The sequence below is a fragment of the Pleurodeles waltl genome, chromosome 1_2 (assembly GCF_031143425.1).
Source record: "Pleurodeles waltl isolate 20211129_DDA chromosome 1_2, aPleWal1.hap1.20221129, whole genome shotgun sequence".
Classification (NCBI taxonomy): domain Eukaryota; kingdom Metazoa; phylum Chordata; class Amphibia; order Caudata; family Salamandridae; genus Pleurodeles; species Pleurodeles waltl.
The window spans coordinates 570,814,931-570,837,683 of record NC_090437.1 but is presented as its reverse complement, the minus strand read 5'-3'; positions in this window follow the sequence as shown (position 1 = coordinate 570,837,683).

Below are 22,753 nucleotides of genomic sequence, written 5' to 3'. Positions count from 1 at the left end.
CAATAGCACACATCCATACATGCACCCCAGACACCACACCTGCACTCACACAACATACATTCACACTGGCAGCCTGTCTTCTCTCACTGTGTCCACCCCCTCCTCCAAACACACACAAACGCACCAAAAAATCCAGTCATCACACATCCACCACACCTCAGCATACTGTCCAGTCACCTGCACCCACAACACGCACCCCTACACCACTCATGTCCACACCCTTTGCCTCCACTCCCACGCCCTCCTCCAGGTCCAACCCAATTGCTCCAAAAAACCATTTCCTCTCCCGTGCTGACCTCTTCCAACCCACTGGCCAACCCCGTCTCGTCCCTAAATGTGCACACCTCCTTGCCCTTTCCACTCCTTCCACTTCACAGCCTGCCCCTGTCCGCTCTTCACATTCCTATGCCCCTTCCCCAGAGAGGAAGAAGCCCTGTGCTGAGCCAATTCCATCTGGCTCCACGCAGTCCAAGCACACTCCCCCACCTTCCAAGGCCAAACCCAAACCCCCTCCACCTTCCGCATGCATATCTAAGGCCCATCCCCGTCGTAAATCCCCACCCCCATTACCCATGCCCCTGTTCCCTGAGGTGCCAAGATGCCCCATTGTTGCCCCTATAAGGCAGAGTACCGTAGCACTTGTGGGAGTCAGGTTGGGGCCATTGTAGCCCATGGGACTCATGACACTATGGACTGGCCATTGGCCTTGCTTGAGAATCGTTTGCTCCGAGAGCTGCATGTAAAGTTTATGTGTGGCCTGTGTTTTTGCGGCACACTCTGGATCCCTGGTCTCTCGTTTCATTGTTTGTGGGTGTGGGGAACATGTATGTACTTTGGGCAGGTTGGATTTGCCTGGTGCCGGGTAAGTACCTCTTCCTGTGGGGTGTATGGCTTGTGCTGCTGTGAAGGGTTGGGGGAACGTTGCAGGGTGGGTGGAGGGGGTGGGTATGTAGCTGTGCCCTTTCTTCCCTTGTTTCGTAGGTTGCAGTACTTACCATCGTCGTCTTCATTGGCGGTCTTGGTCGTGAAGATATATGGCAAGGAGCAGGGCTGGCATGATCTGCAGCTCTCTATCCACGTCTGCTTCGGCGTGTTATGTCAGCCTCCGGTGAGTGCTTCCTTATGTTTGGTTCGTTTCTGTGTGGCTTTGCATGGCGGTAGTTCCTTCCCCGCAACTGACGGCGATCTAGTGGTTCATTATTTGATGGGTGGGTTGGGCCTTTCCGTCGGCCTGTGGGCGGCCTCTGCCATCGTTGTGGGCACTCCTCTGCTGGCGGTGGGTGGTTTTCAGGATGCCTGTGTTTCAGTTGCTTCATTATTTGGCGGTCCGGACCCCTCCTCTGTTGGTGGTTTTTACCGCCGGCGACTGCGGTGCGGTGTTTTCCACTGTGTTCAGAATGAGGGCCTAAGTGTGAGGGCACCCTTGCACTAGCAAAGGTGCCCCCCACATAGTTCAGGGCCATTTCCCCTGACTTTGTGAGTGCGGGGACACCATTACACATGTGCACCACATATAGGTCAATACCTATATGTAGCTTCACAATGGTAACTCCGAATATGGCCATGTAACATGTCTAAGATCATGGAAATGTCCCCCATGCCAAATCTGGTATTGGGGTGCCAATCCCATGCATCCCCAGGGCTCCACTATGGACCTTGGGTACTGCCAAACCAGCTCTCTGGGGTTTTCTCTGCAGCTACCGCTGCTGCCACCCCACAGACAGGCAGCCCAGTCCCAGGAAGGCAGAACAAAGGATTTCCTCTGAGAGAGAGTGTTACACCCTCTCCCTTTGGAAATGGGTTTTAAAGGCTGGGGAGGGGTAGCCTCTCCCAGCCTCTGGAAATGCTTTGAAGGGCACAGATGGTGTCCTCCTTTCATAAGCCAGTCTACACCAGTTTAGGGATCCCCCAGTCCCTGCTCTGGCATGAAACTGGACAAAGGAAAGGGGAGTGACCACTGCCCTGTCTATCACCACCCCAGGGGTGGTGCCCAGAGCTCCTCCAGTGTGTCTCAGATGTCTGCCATCTTGAATCCAGAGGTGTGAGGGCACACTGGAGGCCTCTGAGTGGCCAGTGCCAGCAGGTGAAGTCAGATACCCCTTCTGATAGGTGCTTACCTGACTAGGTGGCCAATTCTCCTCTGAGGGCTATTTAGGTTCTCTCCAGTGGGCTTTTCCTCAGAGAACGACTTTCAAGAATTCACCAGAGTTCCTCTGCACTTCTCTCTTCGACTTCTGCCAAGGATGAACCGCTGACTGCTCCAGGACGTCTGCAAAACTGCAACAAAGTAGCCAAAAGACTACCAGCGACATTGTAGCACCTAATCCTGACGGCTTTCTCAACTGTTTCCTGGTGGTGCATGCTCTGGGGGCTGTCTGCCTTCACCCTGCACTGGAAGCCATGAAGAAATCTCCTGTGGGTCAATGGAATCTTCCCCCTGCTTCAGCAGGCACCAATCTTCAGCGTCACCGGTACTCTGGGTCCCCTCTCATCCTGATGAGAATGGCCCCTTGAACACAGGTGGTGGACCTAAGTGACCCAGACTGTCCAGAGGTCCAACTGTCCAGATGTGGAGGAGGTAAGTCCTGACAGTAATCCTGTGCACTGTGTGATCTGCAGCTACAAGGGCTTCTGTGCACATTTCCAAGAAATCCTTCATACACAGCCGAGCCTAGGTCCCCAGCACTCAGGGAACCACCAGAGATATGTAGACAACGATGCTCAGCTCCCTGAGTTGACCTCCGGTGTCGTGGGACCTCTCTTTGCAGTGTTGAGATGACTGCCATGTTCAGTCTTCCTGAACCCGTGTTCAAGGACTTCTGTGGGTGCTTCCTTCCTGTCCATGGGCTTTGTACGTTGCAGAGGGTCCCCTCTGTCTCCTCTCCCAAGTGGCGACACCCTGGTCTTTCTTGGGCCCGGGCAGCACCTTTTTTCTCCAACCGCGACTCTTGCAGGTAGAAAGGCTTGTTTGTGGTATTTTGCCAAGGAAACAACTCTGTATCCTCCAGCACGCTGTGGGACAACTTCTGCACAAAGAAGAACTACCTCCTTTCGTTGCTGAAAAACCAGCAGCTTCTTCCATCTGAAAGCAGCCATTTTGCACCTTGATCCGGGGTTTAGTTGGCTCCTGCCTCCCCTGGACACTTTAGCGACTCTTGGACTTGGTCCTCTTCCTTGCAGGTCTTCAGGTCCAGGAATCCATCTTCAGTGCTTTGCAGTCTGTTGTGGTCCTTGCAAAATCCTTTTCTCATGACTTTAGTGTGTTTCTGGGGAAATAGTAGTATTTTACTCCAACTTTCCAAGGTCTTGGGGTGGGGTCTCCTTTAAACCCTTAGTGTTTTCTCACATTCCCAGCGACCCTCTACACACTACACTTGCCTAGGAGTGCATTTGTGGTTCACATTCCACTTTCTTAGTATATGGTTTGTGTTGCCCCTAGGCCTATTGCATCCTATTGTGTTTTACAATGTTTGCACTACTTTCTGACAGTTTTACTTATCTGATTTGGTTTTTGTGTATATTTTGTGTATGTTACTCACCTCCTAAGGGAGTATATACTCTGAGATATTTTTGGCACATTGTCACTAAAATAAAGTACCTTTATTTTTAGTAACTATGAGTATTGTCTTTCTTATTATATAGTACCTATATGATATAAGTGGTATTGCATGAGCTTTGCATGTCTCCTGTTAAGCCTTGGCTGCTCTGCTATAGCTACCTTTATCAGCCTAAGCTGCTATAACACTAATACACTCTACTAATAAGTGATAACTGGACCTGGCATAAGGTGTAAGTACCATTGGTACCCACTAAAAGCCAGGCCAGCTTCCTATACAAACATTGCAATTCAACTGTAGAGGAAATGAGCACAGATGAATGACCTGTTGCTGGCTGCAGTAATCACACCAGGAGTATATGTGAGGTCACCAACATCTGCAAAATGAAATTCCAGAGGGAAGAGTAAGTGGGCATTGAATTGGGAAATATCAGCATGCCAGTGCCACATAAATTCAAACAAATTTCATTGAAATGTGAAGTAACACTGTCCTACCTGTGCCTCCTCATCCTCACTGTTCACAGGGTCCACTGCTGGCACACAGGCATCTTCAGCCTCCTCCTCCTGCAGGAATGGGACATGGCATCTGAGGTCCAGGTTATGCAACATGCAGCATGCCACCACTATCTGGCAGACCTTCTTGGGTGAGTAGTATAGGGATCCACCTGTCAGATGGAGGCACCGGAACCTGACCTTCAGGAGGCCAAAGGGTCTTTCAATTATACTTCTGGTTCACCCATAGACCTCATTATAATGTTTTTCTGTGCTTGTCCTGGTCAGCAGCCATGAGAGGTTGGGGTAACCAGAGTCTCCTAAAATATTGAGGGACAACATTTAGCCACACACTATCCCATATGGCCCACACCATAACCATACACCAAGATATACTGGGTGGGAACCAGGACTCACCTATTAGCCACACCCTGTGCCTCTATAGTTGGGCCATCACATTTGGGATGCTGCTATTCCTCAGGACAAAGGCATCATGCTCCGACCCAGGATACTTAGCATTGACGTGGGAGATGTACTGGTCCGCCAAGCACACCATCTGTACATTCATAGAGTGGAAACTCTTCCAATTCCTGAACACCTGTTCATTCTTACGGGGGACAAATGAAATATGTGTTCCATCAATCGCCCCAATTATGTTGGGGATATGTCTCTTGGCATAGAAAGCGGCCTTCACTGTGGCCAAATCTTCAACCTGGGGAAAAACAATGTAGCTGTACATGTGTTTAATCAGGGCAGAAAATACTCTTGTCAGCACTATTGAGAACATTGGCTGTGACGCCAACATTGGCTGTGAACATTCCTGCTACCAAGCCCACTGTCACTTGGAAAGTTGCCAGGAAATGGAGCACTGATAGAACTTGTACAAGAGGGGGGATCCCAGTGGGGTGACGGATAGCAGATATCAGGTCAGGCTCCAATTGGGCACACAGCTCTGTGATTGTGGCCCTGTCGAGTCTATAGGTGAGTATTATGTACCTGTCCTCCAGTGTTGCCAAGTCCACCAGGGGTCTGTACACGGGGGTATGTCTCCATCTCCTATTCATCCGCAGTGGTAGGAATCTCTGGGGCAAAATAGTGAGTGCCACAAACTGAACAATGGAGCTACAACAGAACTTTGCATGCTGTTAACTTGTAATGGGTCAGTGTGATTTGTCCAATATCTCCTAATTTCACAGTGACGAGGCAATTTGCCAGGGCCTGCCCCCCCACGAAATGGTGTACGCCTGGCCTGTGTGGAGGGACAGGTGGAAGTGAGGTAATTCCGCTGACGTTGTGCGCCGTTGCGTGAGGCTGTCGGGAACCACTGTACACTTCCTCATTGGTTAACATCGGGCCCTATGGGTTACAGTGGCCAATGGTGATCTACGCCGGCGATGATGGTATGCACCGCTCGGACGTGACCGCCATTTTTTATCTTATCCCTCACTTGCTACCTGATCTTCCACAGGAGAGGACCTACACTGCATGTGCTGCTGTGACCTGTGTCTGGAACCTGGCCCGTGTGACTGGGGAAAGTGCCCCAGCCTTCACTTTGGAGGAGTTGGAGAGACTGGTGGATAGGGTCCAACCCCAATACGGACTGCTGTATGGGCCTCCACACCAAAAAGTGAGTACACTGTGGGCACGATGCATGTGGCAGGAATGCATGGAATGGTGTGTGTGAAGACCTCGAGTAAGGGGGGGTGGGTGGATGTCCTCTGGGTGGCATATAGGTTGTGTGCTGGGCCATGTGTGTGCAAATGGTGATGTGAAGCGGTATGGTGGGCCATAAGTGTAACAGGCAGGACTGTTTGTCTAATTCTATTTCCCTGTGTGTATTGCCTCTGCAGATCAGTGCCCATCAAAAGAAGGGTATATGGCATGCCATCGCCAAGGAGGTGTGGACCCTGGGGGTCTATGGCAGGCAGAGAACCCACTGTCAGAAACGGTGAGAGGGCCTGAGACGGTGGGCAGGTAAGACGGCGGAGGCCCAGCTGGGGATGGCTTCCCGATGAGGAAGGGGTGTCCGTCGAACCCGAACCCCCATGAGGGCCCACATACTGGCGGTGGCCTATCCAGAGCTGGATGGGCACTTGAGGGCATCACAGCAGCCAAAAGGGGGTAAGTACATTGCCAATCATTACAACTTACGCATGGTAGGGTGGTATCCGGTTGGGGGATGTGTGTCAGTGGGTGCCCCTAGCCCAGGCCTGGCATTGCAGTGTAGGTCCCCTGGTGGCTAGGGTTCTGAAGGGATAATCCTGCTACCTAGCTCGTAGGCATCCACTACTGGTCAGGACTGCGTGGGTCCCAGGTGTGCTGCATTTGGCGGTGAGTACCCCTCCTCATGTCTTCGTGGCAAGCTATTTCTCTGCAGGTGCTATGGCATATTGAGTAGGCCTGTTCCCTGTGTGTGAGGGTGCTGTGTACACCAACGGTGGTGTTAGTGCAGCCATTGACCCAGAGTATCCTTTGTCTTTTCCCCCTTTTGGTTTTGTCATTGTGTCCTTATGTGCATTAGCATCAACTGGCAGAGGAGCAGAGGCACTGGCAACAGAGGGAGCTGCATCCCTTAGAACCCGGAGGCAGAGTCCACTGACTCTGAGGGCACCAGTGGGACGGAGGGCGAGGGGAGCACCATGACAGAGACTGGAGGGGCCACTTCTGACACAGATACCTCCTCAGATGGAAGCTCCCTGGTGGTGGCAGACACTTCTGTGACCACCCCAGCTACAGGTACATCCGCCACCCCCTATACAAGCCCTGCCCTCCCAGCAGCCCCTCATCGAGTTGCCCATGCCCGCTCACTAAGGAGGGTGGGCATCTCCTTCGCCCCAGGCATCTCAGGGCCTTCCCCAGTTAGCCCTGCTGCCCTGAGTGAGGAGGCTATTGACCTTCTGAGATCCATCTCTGTAGGGAAGTCAACCATTGTGAATGCCATCCAGTGGTTGGCAGCCCAGATGCAACAGACTAATGCATTCCTGGAGGGCATTTACACTGGATTAGCGGCCCAACAGAGATCGATCCAGGCTCTGGCTTCCTCTCTGAGGGCTGGCCTTTGTCCCTGTTTCTACCCTCCCCCCACCAACTTCCTCTTCCCAGTCCCTTTCTCCTCAACCCTAACCCATCCCAAGCACACAGTCAGACAAGCATGCACACAAGACAACACACAAGAGTGGTACAGGCAAACGCAAGCACCACACTTCATCCCTCACGCACTCCCAAAAACACCATCCAGATGCAAACACACCAAAATCCACTATTTCCACTGTCTCCCCCTCCTCCTCCTACTCCACCTCCCTCCCTGTTCCGTCTACACTCACACCTGAATGCACTACATCATCATCCACTACCAGCATCATCACCACACCAAGCAGAACATACACCTCACTGGCCGACACTTCCACAACAGCCATGCACACGTCCCCTGTGTCGATCCCCCCCTCCTAAGGTACACAAACGCAAGCACTCAGACACCCAACAGCCATCCACCTCACAACAGCATACAGGCCATGAACCTGCAGCCAAAAGCAACAGACAGCTCCAACAACCACTCCCTCTTCCTCCTCTCCCATTCCTTCTCCCTCTTCCCGCCCCAATGTCCCAAAAAAACTGTTCCTAGCCACCATTGACCTTTTCCCTCCCCCTCCCCATCCTGCATGTATGGGCAGGTTTGGAACAACCCAGCCAAGCACGTCAGCCACACAGTCCATGGGCCCAGTCGTCACCACACCCACTCATGGTGAAAAAGGATCCAGGCCAAATGTCCTGAAGGTGAAGGAGCCTGCACCAGGCAGCCTCAAGGGAAAGCAGTCTGCCCCAGCTGCCAGAAAGACCAAGGCGCCTGCCCCAGAAGGCAAGAAGGGAATGGAGCCTGCCCCAGCTGCCAGGAAGACAAAGGAGCCTGCACCAGCAGCCAAGAAGGGAAAATAACCTGCCGCAGCTGCCAGGAAGAGCAAGGAACCTGTCCCAGAAGGCAAGAAGGGAAAGGAGACTGCCCCAGCAGCCAGGAAGACAAAGGAGCCTGCACCAGTAGCCAAGAAGGGAAAAGAACCTGCCCCAGCTGCCAGGAAGAGCAAGGAGCCTGCACCAGCAGGCAGGAAGACCAAGGGGCCTGGGGCAGGAATTGTGACGGAGCCTCACCACAAACCATGGTTGTGCAGCTGTCCGAGGTTGCAGGGGATGGACAGGAGCCCCCCCAGCAGCACCACCACCTCCACTGAGCAGCCATCTGAGGTTGCAGGGGATGGGCAGGAGGCTCCCCCCCCCAGCAGCACCACCACCTCCACTGAGCAGCAGTCCGAGGTTGCAGGAGATGGAGAGGAGCCTCATCACCCAGCAGCACAACCACCTCCACTGAGCAGCTGTTTGAGGTTGCAGGGGATGGGCAGGAGCCTTCCCCCACCAGCAGCAGCACCAGTACTGAGCAGCCGGCACCACCGGCAGACAGTATGTAATCCTGCCTCCATGGGCTGCTGTGCGGCCTGCCCCCTGCAAATCCAGTGGGTATGACACCCACCTGAGAGACTGTGACCTTGCACTCCCCAGGATCAAGAGCACAGGGCACCATGCCCCCTCCAGAACCAGTGAGTAAGACAACCACCAACTCCAGCCTCCCCAGGACCAAGCACGGGGCATGTTGCCCCCTCCAGAGCATGTGGCAAGTCACCCACTTGAGAGACTGTGTCCTTGCACTCCCCAGGACCAAGCACGGGGCATGTTGCCCCCTCCAGAGAATGTGGGCTAGTCACCCACTTGAGAGACTGTGGCCTTGCGCTCCCCAGGACCAAAAACCAGGCATGTTGCCCACTCCAGAGCATGTGGGCAAGCCACCCACTCGAGAGACTGTGACCTTGCACTCCACAGGACCAAGCACAGGACACGATGCCCCCTCCAGAGCCAGTGGGTAAGACATCCACATGAGAGGCTTTGACCTTGCAATCCACAGGACGAAGCACAGGGCATGTTGCCCCCTCCAGAACCAGTGGTCTTGTTACATCTCCCGGCTGAGGTGAGTCCGCATCCCCCATCTCCCATCCCCCTGAGGTGCCTGCCTATTTACCAACTGATGCCCCTGCAGTGTTCTCTCCATGTTGAAGCAGGTGACATGTGTGGCCTTGGACTGTGGCCTGTGGCCATGTGGCCTACAAACATTGTGGACTGGGCTTTGTCCCTTTTCCTGTGCTATCTATTATCCTGCCTAAATTACTTTTCATGCTGTGTTGATCTCATTACATTCAGTTTTGCAAAATCGTTTTGTCCTTGCATTATTCATCCGAGTTACGGGGTAAAATTGTTTTTGTAATGCAGCTGATTGTGTGTATGGTGTTGGGGGGTGTGTGTGTGTCATGCGTGTGTGTGTCACTCTCATTTTCCTCCTTCCCTCCCTTGTGTGCAAGGCAGCAGAACTTAGAAGATCATGGGGAAGACATGCAGTTCAGTCTCCACGGCAGCGTGGTTGTTCCCTGTGTCTCTAATGGTGATTCCTTTCCCTTCTGAGCTCAGTTTCTGCCAGGCTTTTGATGTCGTTGGTACCGCCACGGAAAAAGTGGCAGTTTCCAGGGTCTTAATTTGGTGGGCGGAACTTTGACTTCCACAATGCGGCTACCGCTGTGGTGGCTGCTGTTTCCACCCTGGCGGTCGGTATGGTACATTGGCTGTCTTTCGGAGATCTTTCCGCCATGGTCATCATTTGGCGGTAGTTACCGTCAGCCTGTTGGCAGTATTACTGTCACTTTAACACCAACCGCCAGGGATGTAATGATGGTCTTAATCTTTTGAAAATTCATAACTTGACTTGTGTATGTTGGATTGTTGTCATTTTGGTCTTGTTTTGTTTAGATAAATCTGTGCTGTGTCATTTGGTAGTGTTTTCATTAAGGTACTGTGTGTGTTGGTGCAAATACTTTACACATTGCTTCTGAAGTTAAGCCTGCCTGCTTGTGCCAAGCTACCAAGATGGTTAACCATGGGTGATTCTTCTTTACCCTGACTAGAGTGAGGGTCCATGCTTGGACAGGGGGTAACCTGACTGCCAACCAAAGACCCCATTTCTAACATAGATGTTTTGAACAATACCCAGCAGCAGAAAAGCTGAGAGACAAGAGAGTAGTCCAGGTTTGTTCCTTGGTGATCTCCTGCACAAAAATTCTTCTTCAGCTTCTGCCACGTTCGACGGGGACTCACTGTCCCAGGGAGCCTTGCGCCTGCTGCTGGGGGCTGGCCACAACTCGTGGGCTCTCAAAGCGCGCCGCGGTGCCCCCCAGCCCTTCTTCAGCTGCTGCCACCTTTGACGGGGACTCAATGTCCCAGGGAGCCTTGCACCTGTTGCTGGGGGCTGGCCACAACTCGCGGGCGCTCAAAGTGCGTCACGGTGCCCCGCAGCCTTTCTTCAGCTGCTGCCACCTTCGACGGGGACTCACTGTCCCAGGGAGCCTTGCGCCTGCTGCTGGGGGCTGACCACAACTCGCCGGTGCTCAAAGCGTGCCGCAGTGACCCGCAGCCTTTCTTCAGCTGCTGCCATGTTTGACGGGGACTCAGTGTCCCAGGGAGCCTTGCGCCTGCTGCTGGAGGCTGGCCACAACTCGCGGGCGCTCAAAACATGCCGCGGTGCCCCACAGACTTTCTTCAGCTGCTGCCATGTTCGACGGGAACTCACTGTTCCAGGGAGCCTTGCGCCTGCTGCTGGGGGCTGGCCACAACTTGCGGGCGCTCAAAGCGCGCCGTGGTGCCCCGCAGTGTGGGACGCGCCCATCAAAGACTGTCTAGAGGCTGGGCTGGGCAACCCCTTGTGGCTCTGAGCTCGGAGTTTCCCCTGTAACATATTGAAGCTCTGTGCAACTGAATTCATTGATGTTAGACTTATAGCTGCTCTGGAAGCAACAGTGAGTTGTTTTAATGGGGAAACGCAAGGCAAGGAGTAGCCCGCCGGGGGTATTGCCCTGACCAAAATTCCTAAGTTGCACCAAGCACCTTATACCTCATCTTGTTGTGTGATGGACGAAATTGACAATTTAATTGAGGAAGTGGAGACCTTGTTTACCAAAAAGAAAAAAGTCCCTCAGAAACGATTGAAAAATGGTTCACTTACGTCTTTTCTTAAACCTTGTGACAAGGGAAACACTCCTGTTAGCGGTGCTGCTATGAGGCCATTGCCAATACAGGCTGAAAGATCTAACATAAGTATTAGAGAACCACGTGGAGCCCAGGCAAGCCCAGAGAAAATTTCATTATGAAGTGTGATTGTACATGACATCCCTTGTTCTAATCGCTTTTCTCTGTTGGAGCCCCAGGGCCAAATTGAAGAACTGGGTAATTCTAATCCAAGTGCACGACTTAGAAGTCATCATTCCACCATATTCTACTCTGAGGCAGATTTGATTGCCCTTGTAGTAGACTTAAAATAAGAAGTGAAAGACCTGAAGGCATCAATAGCAGAGGTTCTGACTCTACTCTGCTCTAAATGCCACTATAGGGAAACTCTTATTATGCACAAGACAGAGTCAAATGCCAAAATCGGTCTTAATGGAGAACCTGTTATCAGGAAAAATACTTTATCCCGTGTAAATAGTACCTCTGATTGGAATATTGTAGCCCCACAGATTGGTCCTATCAGTCTTCCCAGCACAAAAACTGATTCTGGAGCTCCTACGTCTTCTCGACCACGCGCAGTATTTGTAAGGGAAGCGCCAACTGTGCAAACCCTATATCAGCCCAAGGGCAGTGGACACACAATCATCATGTGCAGAGTTCCACCCTTAGCGCCAAATGCTCAGGAAGATAGGGCATCCCTTATAAATAAGGTTACACATTGGATTCGGTACACCAGACAATGTGGTTCCATCATACACTCAGACATAATATCTGCACAGAGCTACCCAGAGTCTGAGGGCCATTTGGATATAATAAAGTTAGTATTATCTACCCCTGAGTTGGTAAGGGTTCTACTATCCCTGGAAATGCAGAATCCCTTGCAAAATGGTTCAAACATCTGTTTTACAAGCTGTTGGCCTGCAGAGGACTCCTTGACAAGGTTGAACTTACCTGCCCCAAACCCCAGCCTACGATTTGAGAAGGAAAACCCCCTAGTTATTTCTGAGGAGACCTCTGTCTTAGCTAATAAAAAGGAGCATGCTTCCCAGAATGTGCTGTCTACTTCAAGGAGGCTAGTACAAGCATCTGTGGCCGTAGATACTGACTGACTTCCTTTTGATCGGGTCAGTAGTGGATCCTTTTGTATTACTAACCTACAGGTAGAAGGGGTGTTAGATTTAGAGCTCCCCTCCTCTGGGATGAAGGGATTGCCTTTGGTTGTTTCAGTTATACCCATGGTTAAATTACCCCACAGAAACACCAATGTTAGTCCCTGTAGTTTGATACCTTTGGGGAAGGCCACTGCAATTCAGGAATCTTCAACCCCAAAGCTCCTGACATGGAATTTGGCTGGAATTCGCAATAAATTAGATGATCCAGAATGGGGGGAGTTTATTGATAAATTCGATATATGTTTGTTTCAGGAAACTTGGTCAACTACTAATGTTTTTAGACAAGGGTTTAATTCATTCTGCAAAGAAGCTAGACCATCTTTGGCGGGGAGAGCGGCAGGGGGGCTTGTTATATGGACAAGGATCTCACATCTGGGAAAGATTAGAGAAATTTCAGTGGACTCAGAGGATATACTGGCTTTATCTATTCAACAAAAGTGTGGTTTTTCCTTGCTGTGTGTCAATGTTTATAATAGACCAGGTCCACTGAACCAATTGCCCAAAACCATTCAGGTGATAGAATGCTTTGGTGTCAGATTATATATCATCGCATTTTATTCTTGTTGCCGGGGATTTAAATGTGACGCTTGAACCAAATCGTGCATTCTCTGAGGTCACGCAGTTAGAAGATGTATCATGGAATATTCCCTCCTTTTCTTCTTTGAAGAAGCAGTCCAAATTAAGCGCTAGGGCGTTGCACATTATACACTTTATGAAAATGCATGGTCTTCGCCCAGGGAATGGGTGTTTTCCATCGGATACTCCTGCGAAACCTACGTTTTTTAGAAGGTTTTACAGTAGTACACTGGATTATGTGGTTATCGATGTGAGGATATGGCATACTATCCAAGATATCTGTGTAGGAAAACAGTACAATAGTGATCATGCTCCAATCCTAGTTACATATGATGGGCTTACTGCCAAAAGAACAGACATGCAACTTAGCAATGGAACCTCTTTACCCTTAGTAGTTTCCTCAAATAAGCGTGCTCTGAAATGGGAATGTTTTAAAAATTCAAGAAAATTGTGGGGGAACATGCTTGATTTAGTACCAACCCACCAATTAGTGGAAGATTCTTGTTTATATTCCCCAAATGAGGTTATTAGTCTGCATATGGATCTCTTTTCCATTTTGAGGGACCTTTTTTTTAGAACTGTCAAAGAAACCAATCACCCAATAGTTGGACCCCATCATAGGTGGTTTGGCAAATAATGTAGGGAGTCCAAGTGCAGCTTGATAAAGGCAATCAAATCCAAAGACAGTTCTTTGATAATTAGCGCTAGTCGCAGATATGCCCTAACAATAAAGACCTGTAAAAACAATTGGGAAGCAGAGTCATGGTAGGATTTGTTGACAGCAGCCAAGGAAAAGCAATCGAAACGTTTTTGGTCCTTGGTGGCTTCCAATGGGCGAAATCAAAATTCTGGACCTGATTGTCATATTTCCCCGGAAAATTGTGTGGCCCATTTTTCGAAGCTGTATGATGTTGAAATCAATAACAGTGTTGCAACTGGACCACACTTCTCTTCTAACAACAGTCTGACCCCGTTTACACTGAATGAAACTAGAATGGCCATTATGGCCCAAAAACTTGGAAAAGCCACTGGCCTTGACGGCATACCTGTTGATCTATGTAGATCTGATTTAGATATGTGGGGTCCATATGTTAATAATGTATCAAATGCCGTCTTGGCTAGTGGAATTCACCCCCGCTCTTGGAAGGGTGCAATTATTGTACCCATTTACCAAAAGGGGAATAGGGCCGCTCTGGTGAATTATAAGCCAATTAGCCTTTTGGATAATCTCCCAAAAATATTTTGTTACCAGGTCCTGACAAGGATCAAGGAATGGTTAGAAGAGTCTCAAGTGCTCAGTGACCTCCAAGCAGGGTTCAGACAGAAAACAGATATTTAGGTTTCTTACGATCAAATGGAAGATTGTAGATCTGGATGGAGGGAATCTCTTTGTGGATCTTAAATCTGCATTTGACATGGTCACGCCCTGCAAACTGTGGGAGGTACTGGAAGGAGTCGGATTTCTGAGTCCCTTATTAAACATAATCAAAAGCTTATATACCGAGAGTTTTGCAAAAATCCGATGGGGAGTAAATGGGGAGGTAACAAGTGAAATTCCGATAAAAAGGAGGGTGAGGCAGGGATGTGTCTTGGCCCCCACAGTTTTTAATGTTTATTAACGCATGCATCCTTTACTTACTTGCCTGTGATAACGATGCACCAAAATTAGATGCTTATTATTTGCGGACGATACTTTGCTATTATCCCAAACCACCTCCGGCCTTACCAACTTACTTGTGAAGTTAATGTAATTTTGTAAAGATCATGGCCTTGAAGTCAATTCTACGAAAACTAAATACATGATCTTCGGTGACAAAAAATGTAAAGTAAGGAAGATAATTTCATTGGAAGGGGAAGCACTGGAGAGAGTCGCTTAATTTGATTACCCGGGGGTTAGACTAGAGGATACGCATAAATGGCAGGCCCAGCTATTAAAGGCTCATATGAGACTGAAACAGAACTCGGGGTGTCCTGGGATTTGCCAACAGATCTTCTTCATTTGCAATCTCTCCTGCAATGGAAGTATATAAAATACAAGCAAGAGGGAGCGCCTTGTATGGAGCAGAGCTATTAGGGAATGGCAACTTGAGGGACTTACAGCTCACCGAAAATTCATTTATAAAGGCTTTGCTCAAAATACCCACTAGTTCTCCCACGTTGCCAATTCAGATGGACCTGAATTTAGACTCTATTGCTCATATAGCCGCCTTAAGACCAAAATTGTATTGGATCAGGATTTGGTCCATGGATATCTTCGGCTCTTTTAGGATTTGTCTGAACGTCATGCTTAGTACAAATATAATAAGGAAAATTCCATGGTGTAACCATGTTGAAAATAGTTTGATCAACTTAGGATTGGCCCATTTTTGGACAGCCCCATGTGGTCTTCCCAAAAATGCGACGCAAATTGTTAAGGATGCATACTGGTTAAAATTAAACATAGCCAAATTGGCTGAGGCGTCTTCGCTTAGCTTGACAGATAAGTTTATATCAGCCAAATGCCATTATGAATTTGAAAATTACATGGACCTGATCTTATCCGCTCGAGCACGTGCACTTTATATTAGGTTTAGGCTGGGATCGTTACCACTACGTACTTTTACCTCTAGATGGTCCCAACAGGATTCCCAACAAGACCTATGCCCAATGGGCTGTGGGTCACCAGAATGTATTGCACATGTACTATTCCATTGTCCCACATATGATAAACAACTGATTCAATGGATTATACCCCTTTGCACATCCATGGGCATTAATAATCGGTTTTCAGCTCTTAGGATATGCAAAATGAATACCCATGGTATAGTGGTATGTGCGCTGGCCAGTTTTTTAGATGCAATTTGGCATGTAAGAGCAAAATGTTTAGAGGCCCCTCTAAATAAGCGTATGATTACAGATAATAATGGAAATGCTACTTTTTATAGGGAATATTTGATATCAACCGCTAACATTGTTACATTGTCTTTTTATCATCTTTCTGCTTTTTTAGACTATTGGGCAAAGGTTTTTATATTATTGATTTTTATACTGATGGATTCATATTATTCTGATTATGTTTTAATAATTTTGCATTGTTCTTTTGAACATTTCATAGGCATAATGTCTTACATTATAGTGTACTAATTTATGGTTTTTACTCATTTCTATATGTGCATTGTAGGATGAGCTTTTATGGCATTTCTATTACTGAAATAAAGCTAAGGAATTAATAAAACACCTAGACATGTGTATGTTGGATTTTTGTCGTTTTGGTCTTGTTTTGTTTAGATAAATCTGTGTTGTGTCATTTGGTAGTGTTTTCATTAAGTTACTGTATGTGTTGGTACAAATACTTTACACATTGCTTCTGAAGTTAAGCCTGCCTGCTCGTGCCAAGCTACCAAGATGGTGAGCGGAGGTTAACCAAGGGTGATTCTCCTTTACCCTGACTAGAGTGAGGGTCCATGCTTGGACAGGGGGTAACCTGACTGCCAACCAAAGACCCCATTTCTAACATAGATGTTTTGGACAATATCCAGCAGCAGAAAAGCTGAGAGACAGGAGAGTAGTCCAGGTTTGTTCCTTGGTGATCAACTGCACAAAAATAACTGACATTTCATACTCTTAATTTGAATAAGTCACAGCTTGATGTATACTATGTCCAAACTGTTCATTCATCTGCAGAGGTCACCTACCAACGTTTAGGCTTTTGGCCAAATTTTGTAGTAGAAAGTCCTGCTTTAACCGTTCACCTAAAGACCAAAGCGAAAACAACTGTGCCCTCAGGATGCTTCACTTTATTGCCAACCAACCTAACTCAAAATCAGTTTGGGATCTCTTTGAAAGCCTAGATGCCCAGTGTTGCAAACAATGAGTCAGTGCACCAGCACACTAGGAAGGCCATAGTAGACCTAGTTTTCTCACACAATATTGAAATTGTGAACCTAAAATTACAACCTCTGCCATGGCCTGACCACTCACTAATTATCATCCATCTGATGAATATTCACTGCAAGACAGCTTCTAATCCTGTCCCCTTCCAGGTGATGCAACATTATAAGTGAAAAAGATTACAAGAAATTATATAACATGATGAGAAAAATAGTGTTTAACAACCGTGGCTCGTAGGTTATGCTGACAGTTATGCACAAAGCATACCCTCTTGAATTGGACAAGCGGGCCTCCGTCAAACTGAGAAAAACAAATGAGCTAAAAACCTTCAATAAATGGTTCAATGTAGAACAGGCAAAATTAAAATGCAAATGTCTACTAGAATAACATAAATCACTCACAAAGTATGTCATATTATAAACTACTGAAAGATACTGCCAGAAATCCATTAAAACAGTAAATAAATACTGATAAAGGCATATAACAAATGAATGCCTGAAGACCCAAAATAAATTAAACAAAATCTTCAATATCTATGAGGAAAGTACCACCTTAATAGCAATAAAGCAAAACATTGCACCTCCCAACAACATCGTGGCAGCGTTATGACTACTTCCCAAAAGAAAATCTCAAAAATCAATCTCTAAAATACAGAATACTATTGACTTAACCACAAGCCATCACTGCACCCTTTTATTTCTCCTCTCCCCATCATAACACTATTCTCTGCATTTAATCTGCTTGAGGAAGACCACGTATTAGCACTAGTTCAAACAAAATAAAGCATTACATATGGATGTAGAGCCATGTCTTGTAGCCTACACAAAGCAATTCTTCACAGCACTGGAGGTTTTAAATATGTCCATGTCCAAGGGAATAACACCCACCTGGTTACACTCTGCAATTAGTATACTTCTGTTAAAGAAACCCCACAAAACCACTTTTTCTATCTTTTACTGGTTAACCCCACCTCCCCCACAAAGAGCCAACAAGCCAACTGTGAGCCAATGGCCTAAACATAAGCTTCGCTCGTGAATATCATGGAAAATCTTCTGATCACCCTAGCTTAGAATAAGCTGCCCATCCTGGACCTTTCATCAGACTATTGTGGACCAGGAAATTCTACTGAACAGACTCACTGAGTGGACTAGGCTATGGGTACTGCACTAGAGTGAAGTCTCTCCTTCCTTTTAAATCACAGTCAACCAATGCCTGTTGTTCATGTTGAATCTTCATATTGAAATGGCGAAAGTGGTGTTACACAGAGGTGCTCCTCACTTTCACCTCAGCTCCCTCTGGCACATTTACTCGTAAGCTACAATATCGAAGTACAAATGAACCCCAATGATACTCAGATTCATATAAATTTAAATCACAAACCTGAAAACAATCTTATATTTCATCGGTTGACAACAGGTCCCCTGTCTGAATGTATCAAATCCTGAAATTCTATTACCAAAGGTACTGATACTGAAAAGTTTACTTTAACATTGAACACAAACCTTTGGACTCCCTAGAATGCAAACAACTTGGCAATAGGTTTTATACAGAATTTTCGTATTCATCATATATTGAGCCAGACTCAACTATACAAAGTTACAACTTCCGTTACTTAGGAAAATGTTCCCACTGTAACAAATTAATCAGTGAGGAGAGGTGACCAGATTCTTCATAATGGGCTGAGAGGGCTCCTGAAATATTATCATTAAAGTGCTCCAAAAAAGTCTTGCAGGCAAACTACAAAACAAAGCTGCCAAATTATGTCTCAGTCCTTGGTAACACACTACACTGTCCCAGCATTTAATTTGTAAAATAATGAGTGCCGGTACCTAAAGCACTGTCAGAAGCCAGCTGCTGGCGCTCTTAAATGTCTGTGTGCTGAATACCAATGCTGAATAGTTCTGAATTCACCTCAGGACTCTTTAACCCACTGCCAAGACATTCCCTGCATCTTTGTCTCCCTCTTACAGGTTCCTGCTTTCTCTTTTTATGACAGATTTTCTATCTTTTCTTCCTCCTTTCTCTTTTGTGTCTTGCTCCTGGAAAATGTCTGATGAGGAAATATAAGTGTCGGTCTCCAAAAATGAGAGCCACTGGTCCCCACCGGTAAATACCAGAGCTAATTAAACACTGTACTGAACCAGTCTCAAATGTACTAGATTAGCTTCTCCAAAAGGCAAGGATAATTTTCAAGTACAATCTATAAGGCTTACTGAAAGAAAGTACACAGTTTTGTAACAAAAGGTTCCAATGCAAAAATGAAAAGAACTGGGGAAAAGAGGACAACCATGTTGTACACCTCTATGTAAAAAAAAATAGGAAGAAATGAGACCATTCACAAATATGATGGGTTTCAGGTCAGTATTTAAAAAGGATATGAAGGAAATAAAGTTGGGACAGAAACAAAACCATGAAATAATGTGAAAGATAAAAGTCCAATCCATGGGATAAAAAAGCTTTTTCAGCGTCGAGGGAAATAACGGCTATTGATCATGCGTATTTGTTGGATTTACTTAAACATTGAAGAATACTCCAGTATTATCTGAAATGTGCCAACCAACCTTTGATGAAGCCTGATTGTTCCTTACCCTTGAGAAGTGATAAAAAGGGATCAAGATAGAGGGCACAAATTTAGGAAAAGATTGTGTGGCCAGGATTCGCTAGAGAGATCAGTCTTTAATTAGTACACATTTGTGGGTCATGTCAGACTTTAGGAATGAAGTAAATTAGTGCTTCTTGAAAGGTGCAGCTAGATGACTTCATAGATACAGAAATTAGAAGAATTCATGAAGTTTTGAAATCACAAATTTGGAGTATTGTAAATAAAATTCAATGTCCAGGGTTTCTCCTGTTTTAATTAATGTCACTGCTTTAGCTATATCTTTACAGGCAATATATGTTTTCAGTGGGGAGAAGTCTATGGAAGTGCCAAAGTCTTTATGAATAGAGGATAAGTAATGTTGTGTGGTACCTGGGTATGAAGTCAATTCTGTGGTGTGAAGAGTATCCTGATATGTTGTGAATTAATTTAAGCAAACTATATCTTTAAAAAAAGGAGAGGAATCTGCTCTTAGAAAAGGATAACGTTTAATACATTATTTTTTCATTTAAAGGTGAGTAGCTAATAATTTCACAGCTTTGTTTTGGCCTCCATATTATTTAGCATGTCCTCTAAGAAGGTAGAAAGCAGTAGATTCCATAGAGAGTTTGTTATATTGGAACCTTTCTATAATTAGTTTATTTAGGTAAATATTGGAATTTGTGGTGGTGTAAAGAGTTTTCCAATGTTTAATGTAATTAAAGATTTTTAGTGCCTTTTGAGAGTTCAATAATCATCAGTATAGGCGTATCATAAAGATATAAATTATATAAAATATAAATTAGTTAGAGAGTAACATAGCAAAACTGTTCTTGACAGAATCAGAAGAGAATAGTCAAGTAGTAGATAGTCTTGCAACTTTCCTTTCCTCTCAAAAATTCTCTGTAGTAAAGCAGGATCTTGTTTTTATAAGTTACTTTAAAAAGACAAGGATGAAATAGTCCAAATCTGGTGTTGAGGTTCCAAGTTGCTGGTCGCATATCTAGAAGTTTCTCTCTCCTGATTGCTGTAGCCTTGATGAAGTCTTGGGAATAGAACAATGAAGATTCTAGCCATGATATCTGACCATAGCGTTTAGCAGATTATAGGGCTTTCAGTAAGTCAATATATTCCAAAAAGTAGAAGATGACACCTCTTGGCCTTTGAGAGGAAGAGGCAGTGCAGGAACTATGCCCTAATTGATGTGTTTGTTGAATATTTAAAATGGGTAATTCAGGAATTCTGAGAACTTTCAGAAGAAATGACTGAAAAAAAGGAAATAGGATTGGATCCTTCTAAACCTGCTTTCAAGCCATAAGTGCAGAGCTAGTTCCATTTATTGCCGTTCTCAAGGTCTTCCACTTATTTTTTGAGATGGGAAACTTTAATTTGCAGAAAAGTGACTTGTTAGAGTAGTAGCTTAAATTGATTTCTCTCTGTGCTCCATTTGTGTGACTCTTGTCGATGGTTGACCATATATCATTAAGGTTATGAATTTTACCTATTTTTTCCACATACGGATTACAGGTTCTTATTTCCTCTAGGAGTAATTCCTTAGATATGGGTGGAGGAAACTTAGTGGGTGAGGGAAGATCTTTTTACCACTCTTGTTTGATGAAAAGAATAGGAGTACCACTCATATTTTTTTACTTAGGTTGATAGAAATAGGTATATTTGACGTATTAGCTGATGATGAGGGAAATTGGTTAGTAAGTTCAGAATCCTCCATATTTTCCAGTATTATAGAAAAGGGATTAGGATCCAGAAAAACAGGAACTGCAGATTGTGGTGCTGAATAAGTAGAATTATGTTTTGCAGTCTGTGTTTTCCCATAAACTCTAGAGAGAGGCTTGTAGCAGTAACAAGTCACTAGAAGAAGAGGGTTTTGAGGTATAGAAAGCTGCTGTGAGAGGGGTCTACTGTCACTTAAAGTAAACTCCAAAAAAACTGCAATATGCTAAATATCATGGAGCTGTAGGCACAATCTTAAATAGTGAGGATTTTCATCACTCTCTATAAGATGTAGAAATCCCAATATGAAAGAAAGAAGTAAATATAATGTGGCTAGAGCATTCTGCTGCCCACAGTAGTCAATATTGCAGAAAATAGTAAGCCTGCTAGGTAAACATGTTAAAAAAGACATGAGGCAGGAAAATCCTTCATTTAAAAATGTCCATAGCAGCATTAGAACAAAAACCCAGAAAAGAAAATGGTGGGTGTGATTTCAGTCAGTTAAGACACCCATCCCAACTTATGAAATGTGTGGTCTTTCACTGCTTAGCATGATAAGCCACAAATAGCGCAGAAGCCGAGGGAAGTTGCTGCTTTGAGGACACCCATAAGTATGAGGTGAGCATAGTTTGCATGGAGGCCAACACCTCTCCTGAACTGCTACGGATCTTTTCTAGCAGGCAGCTATCTTCATTGATGTCAAACCACCTTCTTTCAAACTTAAAAAGAAAGAACCCAGATATCTTCAAAATCTGGTTACCCACTATACTGTGCTAGCAATATATAATCAGCCAACAACAAAGGGTAAATAATTTCAAACCTAGGGCCCTAAACCCTGGAACTCTGTGATCCCCATCCTGAAAGCAGAACCTAATTCATACTTACCTACAAACTTGTTAGAAAGCTATGAATATCGGATAGGGCTCATGATCTCTACTAAGCCACACTCCAGCCATCAAAAATCTTTATTTTGAACTTACACTTGTTTTGAAAAATCCATAAGGTGATGCACAGCATTATATAAAATTCCTAGATAAATGCTAATTATTGAAAAATCAAAATGTAAAAATAAAGAAGTCAAAGTTGAATATCGATGACAAACATATCATGTGGACAGAATATTGTGTCAAAAAGATCGACAACCAAAATATCAAAAAAGTAAGTGCAAATAGGTAAGTACAGATTTACCATTCTTAACTCCATATTTACTTATCTTGAAGATTGAAGATACATCTATGTATATATATATATATATATATATATATATATATATATATATATATATATATATATATATATATTACCTAGTGGTGGTCACCGCTAGGTAGTTATGAAGTATAGTTAGGGCCATGTTTACATAGAAAAATCATATTTTGACTTGCCTATATCTTGGGTGCCATTTGACAAATCTTCACAAAATTTTCCCAAAAAAGTGTTGCAGTGATTCTTGTGGGTTTTTGGGTGATCTGTAAAGTGGGGGCAAAGAAAAAGGGGGGGTAAAAAAACATTGAGTTTCCCATGTTAATTCCCATAGGACTTTTAGACAAGTCTATAGCCTGAACCACTGGCCGGAATTACACCAAATTTGGCAGAAAGCTTGTTTTCAGTACGCAGAGTACGCTTTCATTTATTTGGTGTAAATCTGTTCAGTAGTTTTTGAGAAATTTAGGGAAATTCAAATTTGTA